The 13,888-nt window shown below is 33.4% G+C and overlaps 1 protein-coding gene across 2 annotated transcripts in view; it reads left to right on the top strand.

The window, feature by feature from the left end:
- LOC145680629 (receptor-type guanylate cyclase Gyc76C-like) overlaps window positions 1-13,888 on the top strand; it is a 777,573-nt gene that overhangs the window by 358,033 nt on the left and 405,652 nt on the right. The gene's annotated exons all lie outside the window — the stretch shown is intronic.

Genomic DNA, 13,888 nt, shown 5'->3' on the forward strand with positions numbered 1-13,888 from the left:
GAAACATCATTGAAAATTGGTATGTTCATTTGATTGATTTGAGTTTAGCGTCCCCTTTTAGCAGCGAGGCTATAGGAGACAAGGACCTACAGCTTAATCGAGGGATCCGAACCTCATGAACTCCAGCCGAGAATCGAACCCGGGTCGCGTCGCGTACGCTAACCGTTTAGACGCGAGGGAGCTCGTCACTGTAGTCAGTCAGAAAGGGACTACATGAAATAGCATTTTCTTTATGAGAATTAAAAGCAGGTCTGAAATATTCTAGATGCAACTAATACGGTACCTGGTCGTGAAAAATAAATTTTGTTAATAATTTGTCCCCATCTATATTGATAACAAACATCATATCTTATGTCACTAAGTAAATATTTTTGAGTAAGAAATAATTATGCACAGAAATCTTAGTAATATGCTTTGAAGGATGGAATCGCCCTTAACCAAATGGTCCCATATTTTAATATTTACAAATAAAAGGAGAAATACAATAAATAAGTAATAACAAAAAGTGATCATATTAATATCAAATACGTTTTTTTTTAATTTTATTTTTATGCCAAGAGGAAAGTACTGTATGATCATACCAATATATATAGTGTTGAAAATTAATTAATTGAAATTTGATCAATCACATTTAGGGAAAAGAAATATTATACGTATTTGTACTAATGAAAAACATATATGTGTTGCAGTTTATTATTTGTACTCCCCCCTTCCAGAAAAAAGCCAAGCAGTAATACGTGATTTTCATATATGGTTGATAGAACTCTATCTCTCTCTTTAGAGGGAAATTATATATGTATGGCAATAAGCCTCAACCTCGTCAGTAGATTTCATCTGCAATGGAAGCACAAATGTCACCTTAAAAAAAGATATTAACGGTAGTTGTTTCTAATTTTTTTGATTTAAAAAAGCAGAAAATCAATCGGTGTTTTTATTTCATTCTATTTCTCTCTCTCTCTCCCTCCCTTTCTCTCTCTCTCTTTCTCTGTTGTCATACGTTATTTGCCTTATCTCACTCATAAGGATTAAAAAAAAAATACATTCAGCGGAAAAATACATTAATAAAAAAAGAGGGCAAAGGGAAAAGAAAAATATGACGCAAACATGAAATTTGTCAATAAAATCAAATTATCTCCAAATTAAATTATGATGTTAGATCTCTATTTAATTAGTAGGTCATTTCGTTACCGCATTACATTGTGTGTGTATATATGTGTGTGTATGCGGATTATTTCGTATCTGAAGATAGAAGAGATATTACTACCTCTGAATATTAGGAATTGATCCTGATTCAATGCATGGATCTCATGTTGGTTAAATTTTATTTTGAAAAATAACCAAAACGAACTAATTACATTCTTCTGGACACACATTTATCAAGCATGTCTCTAGTAGTTTCTATCAAATTGAAAATGAATCTTATCTGGTATTGAAAACATGAGATATAATTATGGGGTTCAGTTAGTATACCAGTTTTTCTAACTGATATGTCCCAGTTTGACGGAGACTTCTAAAATCACATTCCCATAACGAGGGCAATTTTTTCAACCTCTGCTAAACCATCAGGGAAAAACTACGTGATATGACGAAACGAGGGTAAGATAAAACTGTTAATTGGGCGCCTTCTACTCTCACACCAATACAGAGATTGTGATGTTCAATTGTTGTGGAAGATGGATGCATTAAACTTTAACGTCCCTTTCAGTATCGAGGCTATGTGAGACGTGAACGTACAATTAACATTGTAATTTAAATCACATGAACTTCCGCCGGAAATTAAACCCGAGTCTCTGAGTCAACGACGCATATGCTAACCAATTGGAAAGTATCGAGCTTTAAATATATCGAGTGCGACCAAAGTGTCCGCAAAATGTATTTCGATTTCTCTAAAAACTGATCTTGAAGTTTCAGAGAACTCATCAGACAGTTGAAAAATCCTAACCTGCACCTTTCACGAACCACACAATTTATACCGTTCAGTAAGGTTGTCTGCTGCAATAGTTTTCCACCCTTGGCTGCCTTCTCACATACATAGGTAAGTTCTTTAAAATTCTCTACAGCAATCATGCACTCAGCCATTACTTGTAAAATTCCCTTCTTTAAACTCTTTGCAGCAATCGTGCACACAGCCATTAAGTTCCCTTTAAACTCTCTGCAGCTGTCGTGCATACAGTCATTACTGATAAGTTCCCTTCTTTAAAATTTCTGCAGCAGTCGTGCACTTATCCATTACTTATAAAGTTCTCTTCTTTAAAATTTCTGCAGCTCTTCCGCCTGAGCAATTAAATTATATCACGTAGTTCATACTTAGCGGGTGCTTCGATTGCACTCGATATATATATATATATATATATATATATATATATATATATATATATATATTAGGTTCCCTACTCCACATTGGTTGAGAGCTCCGTCGCGGCTAAGCGGTTACACATCTTAAGCGTGGGAAAACCGGATTCGATTTGCAGTTAGATCATGTAGTTGGGGTCCCTCCACACCTCTCCCATATATATATACACCAAGGATTATGAGGAATTGCTACGATATTCCAGTATATAATTTGTGTTAATTTTAGTTAATTAAATGTGGTTTTCATGTGACAGCCTCAGCGGTAGAGTGCATACCTCTGCTGTGTGGGTCCCTGGTAATATCCGGCCAAGTAAGTTTGTGTGGACAACAGCATGTCCCTGTATTCTCTGGGGATTCTCCCGTTTTTTCCCCACGATATCATTCCACCAATGCTTCTAACATCATACAGTTTTCTTGACCATCTTTCTCCCTTAGCCTAAAAGGGCATAGTCGTAGGACGTTAAACTGAAATATTTCATTTTTATATGAATCGAAATTAGTTTTATTAATTCATGTGCCTTCAAAATACCGAAGAAAATGCGTGTTCTCACAGAAAATTTAAAGACTTAATATTCCTTTATTATACGATGTAGTTGTGCATGAAAAAGTGTCCTGTGTATATTAATATACGAACCCTAGCGAAACTAGATAAATAAAGCTTTGCATTTAATTATTACGCGCTTTTTTAAAAATATTTTTTTAAAGTACTGTCAGATAACAAGGAAAGCTCGTATTTCAAGCGTTCGTAAATCTCTTCTGTAATGAACACATATTATAATCGTATGCAATATATATTTAGAACCTGATTATTAAAAAGAGAATTGAGTGCACGAGTATACTTCAAAGACATATTTTTCTATAGAACCCATGTTTTGATTATAGGCAGTGGCGTGCAAAAGTTTTAAGGCAATTTTTATATCATTTTTTTAATTCTTCAAAAAATCTTCATAACAAACTAGTGTTTTTTTTTTTTTTTTTTTTTTTTAATATCGACTAAGGGAATAACAGCAAACAAAACCGCTTTTGTTCTGCACCGGAAGTTCTGGTTGAGAGTATAAGACCACAACAAAGGTACAGTTCTGAGAGAAGTATTTTGATAATCCCACACACGGGGGCTGTAATTTCTGAAGGATTCATTAAAAGTAAACCAACAACTTTATATGCGTACGACATATTGATAAAACAAAATTCCTATATCTGTTCAACAGGGCACTATTTTTTTAAAGCAATAGAAACAAAACGAAGAATAACGAAAATTTAGGAAGTTAGTCCTTTATTATCTAGGGGTGCTAATCCCCCATTCCTTGGTCCATAATGAACCAGTCACATGAGATGCAGGAGTCATTTCAGATTTTGCATGAGGGGTGGGGTAAAGATTCGTGTGTTTCATTTTTATAGTGCTATACTATCGAAATCTATTAATCGCCGCGCATTATGCCGTCTATTCGCCCAAATTCAACTGGGATGTTCACCCGAAATGCATTATCTTCTAAACTCACTTAATAGGATACAGGTTCGTCCTTGAATAAAACGTGTTGTTCTTGATAAAATATTCCTTTTCATACATTTTTTTGGAAAGTTTCTTATTAATTTCATTTTTTCTCAATTCCCTAAACTTTTAAATGGCAGTTTGCATCGATAAAACCTCACCGTAGACATACATACATTATTAGGATCATGCAAGTGAGAATGTTAGTAACGTATGTCCGTTACTCCACATGATAACTGTTGAACGAAAGTAAACTTTTTAATTTCGTTTTTCGTTTTGAGCAATAGACAGCAAGAGCGATTGATTATCCTGGCTGAGTTCATTAACGGAGTCAATTCGTTAACGTCTTCACGGGTAACGGTGACTTTTAACGGTGGCCATCTATATCCCATTTTCTACTCTTGATACGAAAGTTGTATAATTCTAGTATGCTGGAAGTTACATGTCGCGCCGTTAGATGGCGGGAAACATCTTCCAGCGATTGACATCTACCGGACGAAATTGAAACCTGTAAGAGTAGACATAAATGTACCTATTGCCGTGATCAGGAATCCAAACAGAATTTATGAATTAATTCATTGGGTAATAATAAGAATATAAAAAGTATCGTTTAAATAGTAATTAAAGGTGAGTCTTGGACAGAAGAATATAATAAATATTATTTAAATAACAATTTAAGGTCAGTTTTGGACAGAAGAAAATAGTAAATATAGTTTAAATTATCAATTAGAAGTCAGTCTTGAACAGATGAAAATAATAAATACCAATTAAATGGCAATTAGAAATCAGTCTTGGACAGAAGAATATAATAATATTTTGGATAGAAGATAGAAGAATATAGTAAATATTTAAATGGCAATTAAAGGTCAGTTTTGAGCATATGAAAGTAATAAATACCATTTAAATAGCAATTAGAAATCAGTCTTGGACAGAAGAATATAATAAATATTTAAATAGCAATTAAAGGTCAGTTTTGCCTTTTGAACAGACGAAAATAATAAATACCGTTTAAATAGCAATTAGAAATCAGTGTTGCACAAAAGAATATAATAAATATTTAACTAGCAATTAAAGGTCAGTTTTGTTCAGAAGAAAATAATAAATACCGCTTAAATAGAAATTAGCAGTCAGCCTTAGAAGAATATAATAAATATTATTTAAATAGCAATTGAAGGTAAGTTTTGAACAGACGAAAATAATAAATATCTTTTAAACAGCGATTAGAAGTCGGTCTTGGACAGAAGAATATAATAAACATTATGTAAATAGCAATTGAAGGTCAGTTTTGAATATATGAAAGTAATAAATACCATTTAAATAGCAATTAGAAATCAGTCTTGGACAGAAGAATATAATAAACATTATTTAAATAGTAGTTGAAGGTCAGTTTTGAACAGACGAAAATAATAAATACCGTTTAAAAAGCAATTAGAAATCAGCCTTGAACAGAAGAATATAGTAAATATTTAAATAGCAATTAAAGGTCAGTTTTGAGCATATGAAAATAATAAATACCATTTAAATAGCAATTAGAAATCAGTCTTGGACAGAATAATATAGTAAATATTTAACTAGCAATTAAAGGTGAGTTTTGAACAGACGAAAATAATAAATACCGTTTAAATAGGAATTAGAAACCAGTGTTGGACAGAATATAATAAATATTTAACTAGCAATTAAAGGTCAGTTTTGGACAGACGAAAATAATAAATAGTGTTTAAATAGCGATTAGAAGTCAGTCTTGGACAGAAGAATATAATAAATATCATTTGAATAGCAATTGAAGGTCAGTTTTGAACAGACCAAAATAATAAATACCATTTAAATAGCAATTAGAAATCAGTCTTGGATAGAAGAATATAGTAAATATTTAAGTAGAAATTAAAGGTCAGTTTTGAACAGACGAAAATAATAAATACCGTTTAAATACCAAATAGAAGTCAGTCTTAGACAGAAAACATAAATATTATTTAAATAGCAATTGAAGGTAAGTTTTGAACAGACGAAAATAATAAATACCTTTTAAACAGCGATTAGAAGTCACTCTTGGACAGAAGAATATAATAAACATTATTTAAATAGTAGTTGAAGGTCAGTTTTGAACATATGAAAGTAATAAATACCATTTAAATAGCAATTAGAAATCAGTCTTGGACAGAAGAATATAATAAATATTTAAATAGCAATTAAAGGTCAGTTTTGAACAGACGAAAATAATAAATAGGTTTTAAATAGCGATTAGAAGTCAGTCTTGGACAGAAGAATATAATAAATATTATTTAACTAGCAATTAAAGGTCAGTTTTGAACAGACGAAAATAATAAATACCGTTTAAATAGCAATTAGAAATCAATGTTGGACAGAAGAATATAATAAATATTTAGCTAGCAATTAAAGGTCAGTTTTGGACAGAAGAAAATAATAAATTTCCGTTTAAAAAGCAATTAAAAATCAGTCTTGGACAGAATAAATAAGAATCAAATGAGGGACGAAGTTCTAGGATTATTCATATGTCACTTGTCTTCGTAATATTGCAGGCAAGTGTATACGACTCTTCTTTTTCTTTTATCTAGTTTTCTAAGATTACATATTATTATTATTATTATTATTATTATTATTATTATTATTATTATTATTATTATTATTATTATTATTATTATTATTTACCTTTTCCTCTTCAGAAAATAATATGCTATAATTTTTCATTCTTTCTTCTTTGTAACATGTTAAGAGACATTCACTATTCTTTATGCATAGCATTAAAAAATTTCTACGTTAGTTGCCATGTGTTATTTCTTTATTATAACATTTCACGTAGTTTCATTCTTTCGCATTTTCACAGCAAGATTGTATACAATAATTGTTTCTATTACAAAGTATTTTTCGCTATATTTATTGTGGGCACTGAAAATTTTCTCGAAATATTCGGCTGCTTGCTTGAATACCTCATTTTGTTGATTCTTGCAACAAAAACTATTTTTACCATAGTTCTTTGGCATCGGCGTGTTTGTTGCGTTTGAGTTTACGTTGTCGTAGGTAGGTAGACTGACAACAAAGAGATAAACAAACAAATAAAATTTAGAGCAGTGTACTTGTGCAACACAAAGTTACGTAGGCTTAAAATCCTTTGGGTGTAACGTTGAACTGTGTGGAAATTGTAAAGTGCTTAGTTTTTTTTGAATTTTTTAAAAATCAATGGTCACTATGAGCTGTTTGTTTTTGTAAATAAGTAAATACCAATTGCATAATTTTATACCAAAGTAAAACAGGACTTTTGAGTTATAATGAGAAAAATAAGTGGGGTTAAGGTAACTAGAGTTCCATGGCAGTTAGAACGCTTGCTTTGTATAAACGTTGCATATAATTTGATTCCTCGTGAAGAAATGTGTAACTTGGATCTTATATTAAATCACATTGTAAGTTCCTGTTTCTTACAGTAGTATTATTCAAACCATGGTTGCAGATTGTACCTGGCAAACTAAGTTTAAATCATATGAAACTGAAGAGATATAAAATGGACCTGCAACATTCAGTTTAGCCAGTCATTGCTCAGTTTTACCAGCCTACATTGCCAAGTTTCTTCTAGGAGGTTAATGTTGACGGCTGATTTTGCGTATTCGTGTTGCTGTTGGATAAAAAAAAAAAAAAAAAAAAAGTATTTGTTCGGATTTCATTTTAACACTAAGTCACGGTCCTGAATTCGATTACCCATGAAAACATTGGTCGAAAAGATATAACAGGTTTTTTAGGCCAACTATCCTAAATTAAGCTTTTCCTGGGTTTTCCTCATTCAGGCCAGGTAAATGCCAGAATGGTACCTAACATATAGGTCACACACAGCTTCCTTCGATCCTTTTCCCCGGATAGTATGCTTGCCGAGGGACGTCATCGTCATACGTGACGGACTTAAGACTATAGATGTCGATAATACCCAGAAATGTGTATTTTTAAATAAATAAACAGCACTAGGTCTGGTCCTTCACACACTGAGAAAAAAATGTAGGTGGCGTACTTAAAAAGATAGGTTACATGCGTAATTTCTGTAGTTTTTGGACTTAACGTACAGCAGACGTATAACTGAAAACGCATGTTTTATAATACTTTCTGCATAAGTGTTCCATCTATACGTACTTTCTGTATGAAAGAATGTAGGCGATCAGGATCTCACATACAAATGGACGTATATAACATATAGCTGACGAAGGTAACATAAGTATATGCATGTGATATACGGAAAACTGTTAGATTTCAGACATCCTGCAATGGCATGATGTAACATCTGAGGGCAGTGCCTATGTAGCATACCGATAACATATGCTCCGTACTTATTTCTGTAGTAAGCAAGAGAATTCCGTATATTTGTACAAATATACCGCTGTCCGGAGAACGGATTTTTCTCTGTGTAACCTTATCGCTGATCAAAGATATAAAGCAGTAAAAACGGAAGCAAGTTTGTTTCAACATTTCTCTAAGAGAGGTGATATGTAACCATCAGGCTATGAGAAACTTAGGCTACCAAGCACCATTTACCTAATTGTAAGCTGAGTAATATCAAGTAGCTGATATACCATTCTTTGGTCCATAAGTATACAATAAGGAGGAACTTCATTTGTTTTTTCCAGATTCTTCTACTTCTTTCACATACATGGCTGATAAGTATTAAAATCAAAAATAATTCTTGCAGCTTTTGTGTTACCGGTCTCAGACATCGTTGAAGTTCATTAATTTGTGATGACATGTGAGCGAACTACAATAATGTTTCTTTAATTTTATTTTATAACAATAATCACTGATAAGTTTCTATTGATGTTAAGGTTCAAAAGTAAGAAAATCTCTGTCTTGCTGCCGTTAAATTCGATAAAAGGGGTCTCATTGAGTTGCACCCACTCAGCTTTTGGTGCGCAAGGTCCACTGTGGCCTGATCAAGTATAACATTCTAGCTTATATGTTTATTTGCTTCGACTGTTCCGAGCTTAAGATTTAAGTAAAAAGACATTAAGAACAAATAATAAATAAACTAAGTCTACCTGATGGATAACAATAAGAAATATGAAAAGCAATGAATTGATCAGTGCGGGACTATATACCTACTTTTGGGCCACCTGTATAGTGCTTTTTATAGAATATATAGGTATAAAGAAGGGGACACGGTAGTCTAGTAGTTAGAGCGTTAGACTCACGTCCGCGTGGTCTCCCGTTCGATTCCGACCGGTGCTTCCCAATTTTCGGCGTCCACCCAGCGTCGTGAGGTAAACTGGGGAATTACATGAACACAAATTGTGATTACTACTAGGTCTGGAAAGTTCCTGATATTCCTGGTAGTGACAGGGCGACCCAACGCGCTGGCTGGATGTAATTTAGCCCAGGCCCGTATCCAGGGGATGTAGGAGGGCTGGGCCCCTCTAAATTTTCGCTGGCCTCCCTAAAATTCTCAGAGTAGGCTTGCAAATGAACTATAATATGGTGATGAACTATAATATTGTTGGATCGGGCCCCCCTAACTTCAGCCGCTCCCTCTACACTTTTGGGCTGGCTACCGGCCTGGTTTAGCCGGTCACTAGCGGGTAGCGTTGGAGCGGCTGAGGCCCACAAAATGGACTGTTAAGCCAAGTGGTTTGATTTGGTTTGGTTTGTTATAGGTATAAAGTTTATTGGTATAAAGTTGTTATATTTTAATCTCCGCCATCTCTCAAACACACGATTCGACATTATTCCCCAAATGTCTCATCAATATTTTTTTGTATCTTCAGCCTTTAAGAAGCTACACATAGAGCTACTAATCTTTATAATTACTCTACTTAGCCACATGATCATAGCTATTACTTCCAGGACGTGTATTCGCACATTTCAAATACTATGGTGAAAACAGTCTGCTGGTTGCGTCGTACCTGTATATGCATTGAGAATTTTGTTATAAAGTAATTATACTGTAGCAATTACAATTGTATAATTTATTAAATGTTTTATTATTATTATTATTATTCGTTTCAAATAGAATTAGATTTAATTAAGAAATAGCACTCAGCAGTCCTGATGACATAATAAAAGGCAAGAAAGCGGGAAAAATAAATTTCTTTTTCTGGAAAACATGTTTGCATCTTACCTCCAAATCGTCGCTTTATGTGAGGCATTCTATTGTCCGCTGTCTACGTTTAAGTATCCCATTCTAGGTGAGTCGTTGTCAGCATGGAATTGCCGTTGTCTGGGCAACCAGATAGAATGCTTATCTTCAATAGTAGGCTCAATTGCCAAGATGAAAGAAAAATAAGGGGGAGGGGAGAAAAAAGTAGCTACCAATAACGGAAAAAGTGTTCTGCTGCTTCTTTCTAATATAACACTATGCAACAATACAAATTCAATTTGTTTTTGTCTTTTCTTTCTTTTCTTTTTTTTTTTTCAATGCGTCTGCATTTGTATTGGTGTGTGCGTGGGAAAACGTTTTCATTTTTATTTTTCTTATATTATGCAATTGTGACGTGAAACCAATGAACGGACCTGCTTTTAAAAATATTTGCCAATAATAACTCATGTACGTTATTATTAGAATTTTTTTTGGCGTGCTTAGATATTTCAGACGCTTTTCATATAATCTCGAACAATGATCACTTTGGACTACGTTTCTTAAACTGTGATTCACGGATCTCCAGATGTCGTTGAGCGTATACCGGGAAGCCCGCAATTAATACTAATTAGTATAAATTTTTACCGAACTTCATTATAAAAAATACGAGTGTAAATCGTGCAATACAAATTACAATTTCTCTGTCAATAAGTAATTAAGATTGTTTTAGGAATCTTCGTAATTCCTAAAACACTAAGCTTGAAATTGTAACAATGTGTAAAAATAAATAATATATCATCGCATAGTTCTACATGAAAATATTCCCTTGCCTTCTGCATATTATATCAAAGGAATCATCGAAACCACAAGTCTAAGAAGCGCTGCTTTAGGTTCTTGTATTACTGCTGGCGAAAATTGATCTTTCTTTGTATAGCTATTAACCTTGTGTCAAATGAATAAGACTCCGAGTTTGAATTTGAACGTTTTACTTGCTTGTTCAATACAAAGGTTAAGGAAGACAGGGCCTTGAACGTGGACTTCGAGCCACGACCGCATGGGCGGATTCGTAACGGATTTCTCGGGAGCGGTGGGTTGTAACACTGCTACTTAGACTTACTTTTAAGTGCTCCAAACTCTGGGAGGGGTTTTATTTATATATAAAATAAGAAAGTTTCCTCTTCTGGGGGGTGATCGCCCCGATCTCCCCCTGGATCCGCACCTGCACGATCGGCCCTTAAATCAGGTGCGCAACCATTATCCAGGTTCAACCTTTATAGTGTCTTGAGGTTTGAATCCGGTGCAGTTTGCGAATGCGCAAAGTCGTCATGCAACATTAATTCTTACATTAAAGAGGGTTCCCCGCCATACTATTTCGCCTTCAGGCAGTGTTGTCAGATGGCCGGAAATTTCCCACAAAACGGGAAATTCTTAGCATTGGCGGGAATGTGGGAAATTCTGGTTTAAAATGGGAAATTTTGTCAGCTTTTCTTTATTTTCATGTCGTCCCTTTCTCACTTATGTATTTATTTTATAATAAAGAGTACAAAGTAAATAATTTTAATTATCAGTAGAATTAAAATACAAATATTATTTAAAAAGTAGTTAACAAGAAACAAAAACAGCATGATAAGTCATCAATTGCCGTTGAGTTCATTTTTCTAGTCACTGCCATAACCTAGATTTTCGGGTAATTCAAATTCTGGTCACACTGTAATTTCTATGGATGGCAACACTGAACATTCTTCCGATTCGTATTTTCGGGTGTAGAATAACATTATCTATTACTGAGGTAAGTTACATTTCATTATCTGTTTTCACACACGAAAAACTGGCAAAAGATTAAATTGTTAGCTTTTGAAAAATATTTAGTAGACTGCCTCCTTAATAAGTTAATTGGATTTTTAAAACATTAGATATAGTTTTAGTTTTCTGAATACAGTGTGAAGCCATACTTGAGGTTCACAATGTCAACGTTTAAACATAGCTATTCGGGAGAGAGTTAAGTTTTAAACTTCTGGAGAACCCATGAAAAATTGTAAATACATTATATACTATCACAGTTTTGGTTCTGACTGCCCTCCCACCCACAGTTTTGATCTTCTAGATCCGCCACTGTTCCTTATTGAAACAGTAATAGAATTAGAAAAATTCATATGTACATTGGGCATCGAACCCTTTGGTAGGTAGATGCCTTACCGGCTATGCCACTGCATCTCTTCTGTACATGAAATAGTTTGTTAAAACTATATAGGAAGAGCTGTTAAGACATTCTTAATTTGAAATTTAAAATAAATAATTAAATAAAAGTATATAGTAAACGAATCATCTCCAAGTAACAAAAACAATATAAGAGAATAAAATTGTTTTAAAATAAAAGTGACAACATGTTTTGTTTGTAACACGGATGGTTTTAAAAAAGTGAAAACGAAAATCATTTCACAAACAATCGTAGTTTCAACTTTCAGTTCCGCAAAAGGTAGAAATAAAAGTGCAATAAAACTACTATAAAAACCTTAAACAATTTAATCAATTCGTTTAAAGATCCTCCTAGTAACTACTCGTGCTTACTCGAGAAGGGATTAGTGACTTCGGAAAAGTGCTGTGCAAATTCTAGTTACAATAAACACTATAATATTTTAAATACACTCACAAAAACTCTGTTAGTAACCTTAATAAAATCAACATAAAAAAGTCTTAACGTAAAAACAAAAATATAAACCTCTCTAAAAATCATAATGCTATTATTCATTTTATAGGCACCTTAGTAATTGTTAAATTTATATTCACTTTGTTATGCATAATTATAATAAATTAATTTTCTTTATTTCATATCTATAAAGCTAAATTTCTAACTCTATACTACCTGCCCTACGGCAATCATTCAATCAAGCAATCTTAGTCAATGTCAATCTCAATCAATCATGTTTTTTTTTTAATTATTTCTTACTGTATTGTTAATGTTTTCAATGTTACTCGTACTTGGGACTTTGTTGGCAGTACTAATATCCCTGTCGCTCCTTTTAGATAGTAAAATGACTGAGTACTCTACCACCTATCGGTACTTTGACCCTAAATATTTACAAATCTTGGCCAGTTTATAATCATTTCTTTCTTCCCATTGTTTTCTTGAATTATCTATCACAAATGTGAAACTTTGTTCGGGAGATCAAGATACTGACCTAAAAATAACCAAAAATGTTTTCTTCTTACAATATTTTCTTCTAAATTTATGTTATTCTATTGTATTTATATGCTTAGTATCTAGTACCTGGTACCTGGAAGACCGAACTTCCACCTTATTTTTAAAAATAGTTATTTCCATCTTTCTTTTCCCTCTCTTTCTCCCCTAAATAAGTTTTTCTCAAATTATCTAGCTGATTATGTTCCCGCCTTCGAAAAAGTAGATCCAAGCCTGTTCATCGTTAGTAAAAAGTAAAAGTTAGGCTACAGTTCGAGATCAAAGTTTTGACAATGAACCAAGACTTCTCCATTTTTAGAGAGTTTGTTTCCCTTGATGCTGTGTCCATTTAGATATATCCATCTTGTTGAGAGTTCGGTTTCACATAAGCACAGTAGAATCACACTACCACAACTATGCATCTGAACGAATATGCCTGCTTCTGTTATGCTATTTGAATTGCCCCATTCCACCCAGGGACGTGATTTGGGAAAGGCAGGGGACAATTCTCCGTAAGTTTTTGCAATGCATATACTTTAATAAATTGTATACTAATACAGTACATTAATTAAAACCGTTGAACTCGGTGGAGAACCGTGCCTCTGACCCTCCCCTCCAAGCAAAATATGTAATGACTGCCGTTCCCAGGATGTCCGTTTTCAAAAATCAGGTTGAAACATAAGTCTTCTTTAGCCCTACCTGTCCGTCTGCATTTCACTTTCAAGTGCTATTTGAGCTGATAGATAAATCATGTTTAATTTTTCATTCGTAGTTACAGTGTATGCCCTGAAAACGAAAATGAAAACAT

Source organism: Thermobia domestica, chromosome 3, assembly GCF_964235325.1.
Source record: "Thermobia domestica chromosome 3, izTheDome1.hap1.1, whole genome shotgun sequence".
NCBI classification, from domain to species: Eukaryota; Metazoa; Arthropoda; class Insecta; order Zygentoma; family Lepismatidae; genus Thermobia; species Thermobia domestica.